We start from the raw sequence: 12,893 nt of genomic DNA on the forward strand, positions 1-12,893 counted from the left end.
GTAATGTCATACTAGGATATAATAATCTGCATGCGGATTAATATCTTAGTAAAACAATCCACTTACTGTAAGTATTAACCTAAATTGTTGCCACTCTTAATTATTTCTTAATTATGTCTCACTATAGTGACAAATAACCGTTCTACATCTGTATTAGTTGGTGTAGAATTAGTTAAGCCAAGTCTACACTCTTTCTCTTACTATCCGCAACAAAATATCTCCACGATGTATTTTTTACACTCTCTTCTTGGGATGCTCTGATCCTGGCAGTTGTTCAGCCAAGCTGTCATTTCAAGGCCTCCACCCTTACGCTGCACTGATGTGGGGGCACACACACCAGGGCCCTTGTGCCTGGCATCTGCCAAACATACTGAAAACTGTCAGCCACTCAGTCTGTTTGTCAGTGAGTAATTGGCACACACCAAAGCAGACACATGCAGGTGGCTGTCTGTGCTCTGAGGTACCTTCACTTCCCTCACTACAGCCCCCCTGGGATGAGTTTGAGCCGGGGCCCCCGCTGCTTCAGGCTGTATTGTGTATACATTACAGCCAATATCCTGCTCTCCTCCACAAACTTTAAGTGCCCCGCATAAAAAATAATTGGCCGTCTGGAGTCGTACATTATGACATATGTTCATTTCTCAGGTCTTGAACTTTATTTCTTGAAGAAGGACCGTTTCTTTTTGTTGTTTGTTTATAACAGATGGCATTTGTTCGGAGGTCCTGCGAAAGCAGTGCCTCCCGCAGAACGGTGGAGTTCAAATTCAGCAACATATGTGATTTGGCAGGGGTGTTAGTTACGCCGTGCTAGCCAAATCCCAAACAGGTTGTAAAGTCGGTTCAGTCTCTTGTGCCTCTGTGAAGCTCTGGAGTCATGCAAATGTAAGCTTTGTTATGCTGTACTGTGATTTGCAGGAGCTGGACAACTACAAGTTGCTTGTCAAAAAGGCATGGAAGAGTTAGTGAGCAGAACACACAGATTCTAGGGCAGTGTGTTGCGTGGATTGACAGACCTAGATATTTGTTAGAGGGATATTTGGAACAAAAATGGTCATTTATTTACTCACGCATTTTGTTGCAATCTGCATGACTTTCATGCATTGAACATGAAAGAATGTTAATGATATGCTGGTTTCTTTTAGCATCTTAAATTATGCAAAAGCACCGTGCAAGCATTGATACGGTGCTCCAAAACATGTGCTATATACAGTACTATGCAAAAGTCCCAAAAATGGGTTTAAGCTGTTATTTACTGTATATCTTTTGCTGTGTCAGTCTACATTTCCAAACATTCCTTTTGGCATTATTTGTAATAATTCAGTGAGATTTTTGTGCACATGGAATCTGACAACAGTCTTGCCATCATCGAGTCCATCTATAATTTTATGAAGAGAGAGAAAAACTGAGAAGGACTAAATCCAGAAGAACTGTGGCTCAAATAAATGTCTCCAAGACGCTTGAAGAAACCTAACCATATACAGTATATACATTTTTAAATAGTCATATCACTACGTTGTGTAAGAAATGACGTAATGTTGTGTAAGAAATGAATGATTTCTGAAAATGTGTAATTTCCCCTAAGATTATTTAAACAGCTGCAACTAAACTGTGTTAGTTAAATCAGTCTGATTTGTAAATATTATTGATCACAAAATTCACAATTCGGACAGATCTACGGAAAGCTCCTAGCTTAAATGTTTGTGTTTGTTACATAAAGCTAAAATGTATCACCCCCTCTTATTTGGACAGCCCATTCATTGTATGTTATTCGGAATTCTTTTTGAAGGTTTCACTTTAGAAAACCCTACAAGTTTAAAATAATACATGAGTAAGTACTGAAATAATTTCCACTTAACTCAATAGTTTTGCCGTATGTTTCCTGCTCGGAAAGAAAAATGTATTGTGTTAGAATCTCACAATTACACTAATTGTTTCCTCTGCTTGGTTAGTTTTGCGTTCCTTACAGACATTGTAAGAAATAAACAAAGATGTACAGTACTGTAGTTTTGTAATTGGTTTTCACTTCTCACTAACATCTGCATGCATACAAGTATCCCATAATGCTCTGCTGTATTCACATGTAGGATGGCACAACGTCAAGTAAGCAGAATTGCACAGGATTTATATGAGGCTCTTTAAAAGCCTGAAATTCTTGGTTGCTCTCTAAAGTTAAAATTGATTTCCTGGTGAACCAATGAATCATTATGAAATAAGTTTAATAGATATAAACTAGTTTAATATACCCAGGATAATGAAAAACCCTGAAAAATTATTCCGTGGCAGGGACATTTCCAGCACCATAAAAATGTGCCTTTATGTAAATCAGTCATTGCCAGTGTCTTTGCTGAGGCTGAACATTTTAGAAGACTCTGGTCTCTAATAAAGATGTTAGAATTAACACTGAACCCATTTCTAGTGAATATGCATTTTCCACGTATTCTGTTCTGTGCACTGCTTTCTTATTGAAATCGTGGTTTCTGGCAGTGCTCGTACCGTGTTCTTCTGTATCTTTGGTAAAAAGCAAAAACTGCTTTCATTTGTTGAAAGTGTTGGAAAAACAAAAGTACACATCCATAATTATAAACTGTATACGGGGATCAAGCAATGTAATTTCTCAGAGATCTATAAGCATCACTACTGCTTCAGCGATGGAAAGACATGCTGTAAATAAAGGCATATTTCATTCTGGAAACAAACTCATTTTGTATACTTTTTCATGTGTTCCAGCCGTCTCAGTGGGGATTCCATTAAAGCTGTTTGATAATTCCACTAGCAGTAGAACAGACTACATTATAAAAGCAGTAGGGTATTGAAAATAATTTAAAAAGTCACTTAATCCTCAAAAATGACATTTTTCACATTTCACCCGGCTTGTATTTAAAACACATCTCTGCGAGGAGAGACAATGAGACCCACAGGAAATGCCACTCGGTGTAATGCACCGACGTGGCCCTCCTGTTGATACTCGTCGAGTCAGGTTGTTGAAAACCAGAAGCAGTGGGTTTCCCCACCGAGTCCTGTGAGCCAATCAACTCAAGCCTCTGGGAGGCAAAAATGTGACCCAAAACTTAAAAAACGTCCCTCCGCTGCTGCGTGATGCCTGAGTTGTGCTTAAGTAAATTGTGTTGCGAGGTCACCGGGCTCTCAAACCATGTAGTTTGCGGCGGAAAGGAAAATCGGCAATCATTTTCAAGTTTCTAACAACGGCCTGTTTCATTTACACCATGTTTATCCTGTATTGAATTGGATGTGGGTGACAAGGGAAAATGTCCATGCTAAAGAGGTATGAGGAGGTTGACGCTGAACAGTGTATTCAAGGCCCTATTAAAGGTTTCCTTTTCACAGGAGAATTCTTGTCTGGTGCAACCTTGCAGTAAAAAGAGGACTCACGGAGTGAGCTCATGAGAGATGTGGGGAGTGTTTGAAATCTCATTAATCTTATTTTTTCACACAACATTGTAAATGTGCTCCAAGGACAGGGAAATGTGACCGCTTCCCAATGTTGAGAACATTTGTGGAGACGCGATGGTCTTCCCAACTGCTGTTACTTTCTACAGTATTTGCGCTATAGAAGCCCAATGGGCCCTCGGGACTAGCATGTGTTAAATGGCACTCTGGGGCACCACAAAGTAAGTCTAAGATGCATTATAGAACAGTCCCAGAGGACCAATCAGAATTTGGACTGTGGATTATGGGCTCACCTAAAAAAGATTTGGTACTGTGTCTGAGCTTTTCCAACCTGTTAAAGTTCAATGAAATTTAATGCAGCAGGTGATGTGTATGTCTGGAAACATAGAACAGAGAGAGTAGTTTTTTTTCTTTTTTTGAGCACAGGCTAGACCTCCATCTGAATAATGTTAGTATACTGTAATTTTTGAAAACCATTGTTGATAAGTTGAAGTAATGTAAAATAAAACGAATAATACAATTATTATTATTTATATTATAAATAATACCTACTTACTCAAAACAATAATCTGGGAATTCAAATTAAAAGAATATAATGAAATGAATTTCAAAGAAATGAATGTCAATTCTGTAAGTGTATTTTCAATAAAAAATGATAGATCCGTTGTGCAGCCTTGTTGAATTTTTTGCAATTCAATATATCCCTTTTCTTGTCATTCTAGTTCAAATTCTCTTCAATCTTGTCAATCGTGGCCAGTTCAATTCAAATTGTTTGTGATTTAAAACCTGTGATTTAAAAGTAACATTGTATGTTTCAGCTCCCGTCTCCCCTGTAGTTTGCTGTGATCTAGTTTGAATTATAGTACCTTTCAAAAATGTAGTGGCCCTTCACCTGTCAACCACAGCCCACTGCAATTCCTGCTTGATTAATCAATAAATAATATGCAATCTTACCCAATTAGTTTGACACACAGCGAGGTGGAGAAAACATAGTCTATGTTGATACACATCTAAGGCTGTCAGACACCTCATCAGGTGGTATTGATTTAGCCTAACCGCACCGACTAAGCACCAATCTGATGGCGCTCGGCCTCTCATCATTAAGCTTTTCTCCGGAGTTCTGTGGCCCCCTAGAGTAAGCTGCCATCCCGGCCCCATCGGCGCTCATTCAGTTTCCCCGTAATGTCATGACGACAACCCCCTGCTGGTGATAATAGGGGTGCAAATCAGGTCTGGGCATCAACATACATCTCATCCCTCAGGTGTTAGCCTGCTGGTAATGAGGACAGGTGCTGCTTTTGCCCCACTTCCTTTCCCATCATACACATATATGCACTGCCAAATGAGTAGAGGAAGGAGCTCTCTGCACCTGTTTGGGGCTTGATTGGAGGAGAGTCTGGTGAGATGAGCTCCACATGGTACCCAATTACGTTCCTGGTGCATTTTTCATGTTACGGTTTGTGTTCGCTGGCAGCTTTGTTTGTATTCACAGTTCACATCTAGTGGCCTGATAAATGTGACCAGTCATTATAATATATTTATTCAGGTTCAATAGAAAGATGTATGTTCAACATCCGTGCAAAACAGCACACCTCTGGAAGCGGGCGGATCAATATTTGAATTGCTAAACAAATGGACGGTTTCACACCAGCAGTCTAGGACGAAAATTATTCAGAGGGTGTAAATTGCTTCTGCTCTGACCTTTGACCTCTCTCATTTAGATCACCTGTGTGATCTGAATGCAGCTCTGACTTGTATTAATCACAGGGATGAAATAAAGGGTCCCACAGAAATTTGTTGAGGAAGGGTGCTATGAGTACATTTGTTATTCATTGACACCAGCAAAAACGTTTTGTTAGTCGCAAATAAACAGCAGAAACGTCACCGTTCTTTCAAACACATAGATTTAATTTTGTTTACAAAATTAAAGGCTTAATCCCACATTGTACATTGTTTTGTTGCCTTAAATGTTTAAATACAATTGAATTGTTCTCATGTCGACTTACAACTAAAAAATCTGTTTACTACAGTTAAACCATGGTTAATTTTCATAAGGGATAGCAGGTACCTGTTATATTAAAAATAAAACATTTGTGGTCTCTTTGGATTTCCTGTTTTATAAACGTTTAAATAAAGAAAAATAAAGAAAGAACAATAATGTTTGTAAACCATTTTTCACAACCTTTTACCTTTCAACAAAAATTCTCGAAATGCGTAAATAAACATGGTACTTGTATTTTGTGGTAATGCGCCATCAAATATTGACCCTATCAGAAAGCGTAATATGTATATAATATATATATATATAGCTAATATTTTTATATTCATTTACACAAGGACAATCAATTTGGCTTTCATTTAAAAAAAATTCAATATATTTCAGTCTTTTTCATTTTGGCCTGAGGTAAATTGCTGTAATTATGTATTATAAAAATAAGTTGAAATTGCTTAACTTATTTTGATGACTTGAAGTAATGTCAAAATATTTAAAAAATATATTTTATTTGTAGTTAAACCATAGTAACCACAAAGTTACAATGGTCTTACCACAGTAGCCACAGTTTAACCATGATATTTGTTGTTCAACTGTTGTAATACAAATGGCAATTATCCGAAAAACATGGTTACTTCACTTTTACTCTAATAAAATTCATTTTCATGGTTAGGGCATGTATGCTTCTTGTTGACCTTTGTAAGTTTTGTTTACAGAAAGTACTTCTTTTCATTGAAAAAGTGTTTAAGATTACAAGCCATTAGCACAACTTTAAATACACCAAAATATTGACCACGCTATTTCAAGTGTGTGTGTATCCTTCAGCTGGAAACAGAATACATTATGCATGTTCTGTGTGTGGGGGGCTACATTTAAAAGCCCAATGTTGTACACCATAGCCCTGAGATATTTTAGCACGCAATCAATAATTCCCCATAAACCCGATCAGAGAGCTGGGCTTTGAAGTTCTTTGACAAGTTAAACCCAGTCCCGCGTTTAGAGCGCTAATGGCCACCCTCCTAATATCCCGAGTCGCTTTATGTTGTATTTCTTTTTCATTTTCGCACAACACAACTGTATGAAATGCAGGGTATTAGAGGATCTGCTATGCGCTGAGTCCTTGATAGCCTTTAGTTGTAGCTGAGGGAAAAACAAGGCACCTGACACTTTGAACACAGCATCTGTTCGACAACTGCAAGAAACAACAGCACTTTGAACGGATAACGGCACCAAATAAACTTACCGAAAGCCTTGAATATTTTCAGAGGCAGGTTTATTTGAGGGGACTATAAAAATGCCCTCTGGTAATATTTTCTTTGAAAGGTGCCCTGAACATTTGAGTTAATGAGACTAGTAAGGCTCATAAGTCTGTGAGAAAGCTCTAAAACAATTAGCAACAGCGCTACTTTTACGTTCCTCTGTGTCTTATTTACAGTTTGCTTTGATCGATACACTGAGTCCTGCAAGAACAAAATCCATTCCCTGGAGAAGCGAGGATTTTTCCAACACTAAAAGACCACAAACATTGAGTTATTGCGCTCTTTTTTGTTTCTTGGCTTTTTTAACTTAAAATATCTTTTTCCATCTCATATCTCAGTCACTAAGGTAACCACATTGGCAGGGGGTCGATATGGTGCAACTCAAAGGCAATCCGAGACGTGGTGGTGACATCTCTGCAGGGTGCACTGTGAACACTCTTCAAAACCAATTTCGACTCCGCCGCTGTAAAGTTTGAACTCAAATATCACATCTAAAGCATGAAGTTATGTCTTCGTGACACAGGGCAGTGTTATGAGCAGAAACTAATTCACGCAGGTGTACAAAGAGGAAAAGGAATAAATCACCACTAAAACTAATTGGTGTCTGTGGTCAGGAGCCAAATTCTTTTTGCTTCAGGACCACATGCTGCTGTAGTATGTAGCGGAGTAGATGTCACGTAGTACTTTGTCCGTAGATAAACCGAAAAGTACATTATGCAAAAGTTGCATCACTTTCAAAAACTTGGTATCTTACGCTATCTTCTTGCTATATTACGCATTGCAGGATAGCTGTTAGTTTGGCTTAATCTTAGAGGATTGTCATGGCATCACAGATGTTTATAACTTTCTTTCCTCAGATGAATACGAAGAAAAAATGTATATTAAACTCCTATCATGTTATCTTATACGATGCTTAAAATGGCGAAGCTCAACAAAGCAAAACGTGTCCTGACCAAACAATGCGACGCTGTGACGTGCGATAAAAGGTAGGGTGACCCTACGTGCTCTTTTTCCCGGACGCTTCCTGGCCAGGAATTGGCTGCGTCCTCCGAAGGTCGCATTTTTCGGGCGCATACGTCATTGCGGTTGTCTCATTTAAGTTAAAAAAATATTGTAAAATTAACAGACGTAATCATTGTAATTTCATTCTTACCTTGAAATGTAACGGTTGCTTTCCTGAAATAAAACCTGAAATAATAAACCTCGATGACGTATGCGCCCAGGACGCGTCCGGGACAAAATAACATGTATGGTCACCCTATGAAAGGTATCTTTACCATGTTAATCATAGATTTTGTCCTTACCAGCCACGACAACAATACGCAACAAGCGACAGTGGTTTCTATTTTATAAACGATTTCTATTTTTGCAAAATCACGGCTGACAGCTCCGCCCACACCGCGGTCTCATTTGAATAGCAGTTCTGCTCCTCATGAATAGTAATCATGAAACACGAACGAGGAGAAACTGAATTTGGAATCCAAAATTTAGCGATTAGCATAGCATCCGGTGAGGCATCACAGAGGTCATACATACAGTATGTGCACACTTTTCAGCTAGAGCTCGAGGGGGTGCATAAACAGAGAACTGCTCTGATTGGCTATGTTTTGTGATTGATTGTCGTGCCACGCTTTTTTTCATGTTTCATGAAAAATGTTTTGCAGTGTGGACGGACAAATTTCTTATCGCTGGAATTTTATCGCATCACTTTGGGTAGGATGCAATGTTAAAGTAATTCAAATGACTCCAGGTCTAGCAAGAACCAATGAGATTCAAAGTTATCAACATGACGCCATATTTGAATTTAGCTATGTTTACATAGATACACATATCAAACTCTAAATAAGCTCAAAATATTAGTCGTATTCTCTCACAAACATTTTTTTTAATGTTTAATGTGACAATTATTGACTGAAGTCATTACGGATTACTTTAATGATGGATGGATGGATGGATGTGTTTTTTGGAGCTTCATCATTTTGATAACATGACGGCTTTAAGGTATTTAGAGGCATGATCTCTTCCCCCTTAGTAAGCCTGAAGGGGGCTGACCACTGATACTCAATTACTTCTCTCACTTTGTGGTGTGAGACTCCAGAGGCCAACTGCGGACATCCGTCTGTGGCTGAGACAACACACTATATCTTCGCCTCATGATGCAAGAATGTGACATCGGACAAGGCCACACGAGAGAGGTCTGCAGCTGACAACATGCAGCACCTCATCCGCACCAGCCTAAACATAAGGGACTATCCTAGACGCCGCTGTAATTGGTGCTCCCTGGACTGGAACTTTCAAGCAATTGGTTGCTGGGCAGATAGTGTTCATTTTAGGATGGTGTTGGTAGAGAGATTGCGTTCGACTAAATGCTGATGTCAGCGTACAAGACCCACTTCAGCCTGTTAGAAGGGCGACGGTGACAAATTTGAACCATTTAAAGATAAAAGCAATTCAAAAACAAAGCAGATATCCAATTAAAATAGTAGCTCTAAGCAATATGCTTACATCTTTAAAACAGATAACAGTGAAGCAGGCTCGTAAAAGAGCTGTCTGGCCAGAGAGGTAATAGGGAGGAGTTGATCAACAGACCGCTAATAACAAGTTTGTTTTTCAAGGTGTCAGGTTCCACAAGCCAATATCTCATATGCGGTTAACTGTGAGGGTCTGGCCTGTGTGATTTGGCTGCCCTCTTCTAATGTAATCAATTCAATGCTATGAACCATTAATTAGCCTGACCAATGAAGCTTATAATTTGGCATATGCAGTGCTCCTACAACTATGAAATTACAGATACACAGAAGGTGAACAAGAACCCAAATGCCCAATTTGTCATGCAAAGTTCCAGAAACACTGGCAGAGTTCAGAAACCTCCTAGAGGAAAATGTTTTTGTTATGAGATGTAGCTTTTTCATAGCAAAGGAGATTTGATGGAGTTCTCAGTGGTTTCATTTAAGTATCAACTTAGTCTCAGATGGGGAAATAGAAACAAATGAGACAGTTATATAAATCAAGCATATAGCGTTAGTTCTGGCAGGTCACGTGAGTCAAGCCCGCATCAGCTGATCCTCATCTCCTATCCGCAAGTTTCCTACGCCCCATGACGCTTTGCACGAAAGATGGGAGAAACTTCCAGTTCAATGTAAACAAACGTATTTCTGCCGTATTTCAAGTCATTCGTTTATAGCAGAAGGTGAACTTACAAACTGACAGCACTTATGAACTACGTAAGCATTCTGTCCACTACTTTATAGAGGATTGGGATGATGATTTTAATACTTGACGGTGGATATTTAGCAACTTGTGAAAGTAAACCGATGAGCAATTTGAAGATCATGGAGGCTTTTAAATTTCTTTACATGATGTCGATTGTGTGCTATTTAAAGATGTGGTGAATATATACTGTATATATTTTTGTACTTGAAAGCGAACTGCACGGGTTACACAGACTGCGTGCACATTATCATAAAGCTGCTGTATCGTCAGCTGGCCATCAATCTGATAAACATAATACTAAAGATCACGGGCAAAAGCTGCCTTTTTACATTTTTAAACATTCTCTCTACGTTTTGTTTATAAGACGATAAGTGGAAGAAATACCAACTTTACATCAAGCATATCAGATTAGAAATGTAGTCCACATGATGTGATATATTCCAACAGATTTTTGACAACACGTTGGTAAAATACAGTAAAGAATCCTTGTAAATCCAGTTTACTGTCTCGCGTTTTTTTTGAAGACCATACAGTGTGTTGATGAGAACACGAATCTATTTGAACTCCCTTTTCAAACTGCGAACTCTTTTTAAACTATGAGCTCATTTAGTCTAAGTGATGTTTGTTATCTATTTGCTTGAGATAAGCAGTCGATACTTTGAAGTTCGTCTTTTAAAAACTGTACAGTCCCTCACATGAGCAGTCCGTCTTAACTTCTGTGTGTGCAGCGCTCTTTTTTTTACGACATGAAAAAAGCTTCGCCTGGTTGTAAGTGCAGCCACGAACAGCAGGTGTTGCTCATCAGTTTCAAAATTTGTTTTTAATAGATTACCACATGAAACCAACAGTATTACAATTCAAAATATGAATCACAGTCTCATTTTCTGTCATCAGAATAAGTTATTCAATGCTGCAGTTAGTGCAATACTCTACTTCCGCCGCTTCACCGGAAGTTTTACCCGCTTCCATTTTTACAGTAGCGCCCTCTGGAAACTTGTGGATAGAAAGATGACGCAATCACAGCTTCCGTTTAAATTTCATTCAGCTAACAGCTGCTTATCGCGTTGCTCAGGAGCAAATTACCCTCCTCCGTCCGCAGCTCCACCTCACTTTTTCAATTGGGACTCGACTGTTATTACTTTTCACAGTCTCAATTACTTAACATTATGTGTTACACTTAAATGTCATTAAGAACTAATGACATCTGCTTGTTCTGTTTACCCTAAGGCGGCGGTCAGACTAGACTTTGAGCATGCGAAATTCGTTCGGACGTTTCTGCAAAAATAGGTGGGGCGATTCCGCCCTCTGGTACATTTCTGTACCGAGAGGTCACGCTGTGACGTTTCGGTCTTCTATTGGTCTCACTGACGTGACGCGAATTCGCATGTCAGAGTTCACCACACTTGAACTTTGCTACGCAGCGAAATGCGAAATACCTTCGGACGGGCTTGCGTTTCCGGTCTGACTCATTCGCATGCATATGAATGGAAGTCAATGGAACGAAAAGTCAAGTGTGACCGCGGCATAAGGGGGGTTATCGCTGCGCTCCCTGCTCTTATGCATGGATGGGCAGGGAGTTTTTTACCCAGAACAGAACCATACTGCTAATCTAAAATGTATGCTAATTGTCAATCATTTTTGACGGTAGTGAACCTGACAGAAATCGTTTGCGTTCATATTTATCTTCACAGAGGTGTATAGTTTTGTTTGAGGTTTTGTTGTAGTTTATTGTGGTTTTATTAATATTTTTTGTTTTTATGCAAATTGTAGTTTAATTTTTAGCTATCTTTGTTATGTGCTTTTGTCATTTTATAAGGTATTTGCTTTTGTTTTGAAAAGTAATTTTAATTGATCTTAGTTTTGTTTAGTTTAGTATTAGACAACATTTCTAATTTTCATTATTTTAGATTTTTTTTAATACAATTTAGGCCAGTATTTTATTTGATTTCAGTACAAAACAATTATGTTTTCATAGTTTCATTAGTTAATAGTTTTGGTTTTTGTAAGCTATAAAATTGAATCGTCAATAATATTGCCATTTGATTGCAGAATTATCAAATCTGAGCTCAGTTTGTGACATTGTTGAGATCCCTTTTGAAACTCCAGTGGAGACATTTGTGCAATTTCTGGGTCTTTTTCTCAGGAACAATTTCTGACACAGGATAATAAGCACAAGTTTCCCTTTGCTCTTTATTTAATCCCATTAATGCCTAGGAAAAATAATTGATATATTAGAGACATTTCATCTTTGATTTTTCTTTCTTTGGGCTTATGCTTGGTGTGAAAGCTTTCCAGCAAGTGGAAACTGTCTTTAGGATGTGTTTGATCGCAGCAGGACAATAATGCAAATTGGTAACAATGTGATTGACTTTCATCTGCATGAGCAGTGATTGTGTTTGATCACAAGCTTTACTTTCCCAGGAAAGTCCATCCAAACACTAATGATTTGCCTCTATAGGAATTGTCAATAATTGGGATAGTGTACAAAACAATAGCCTGATGAGAAAATCCAGGATGTAGTCAGCTTCTGAAGGATAGATGCTCTGTTCGCTCTTAGGTCTAATGATCTGGTCTTGCTGAGACTTCAGGGGTTACCACAAGCAGCAGGGGCAGCAAGTGCAGAAACGGGGGTGCATAAGCAGAAAGATCCCCCGTAGCATCTATAGACCAGGGAAACGCACGAGGGGATATACTGTAGGAGCAATTACCAGCATTTTGCTTGAGGGCTCCTGCTACTGTGAGGGGTCGAGGGAGAGGAAAGAACAATCAATGCAGCCTACTGAGGGGTCTATGTCAGGCCACTTAATAGACCGACCACCCCTGTGTGTTTGACTGCCCCAATGCAACTCCACAACAATCTGCCTGAACACCTTTTCTTCCCTACTGTCGTAGTGTACCGCCATCCAGACCTGGAACAAATAAGACACAAGTTGGAAAAGTGAATGGAACGTGACCGGTAGATGGAAAAGGGGAAATGTTCTACGGTCACCTGTCTTGTCCCGATGCATGGCTGCGGTTCA

This window comes from Triplophysa rosa, linkage group LG10, assembly GCF_024868665.1.
Source record: "Triplophysa rosa linkage group LG10, Trosa_1v2, whole genome shotgun sequence".
Lineage (NCBI taxonomy): Eukaryota > Metazoa > Chordata > Actinopteri > Cypriniformes > Nemacheilidae > Triplophysa > Triplophysa rosa.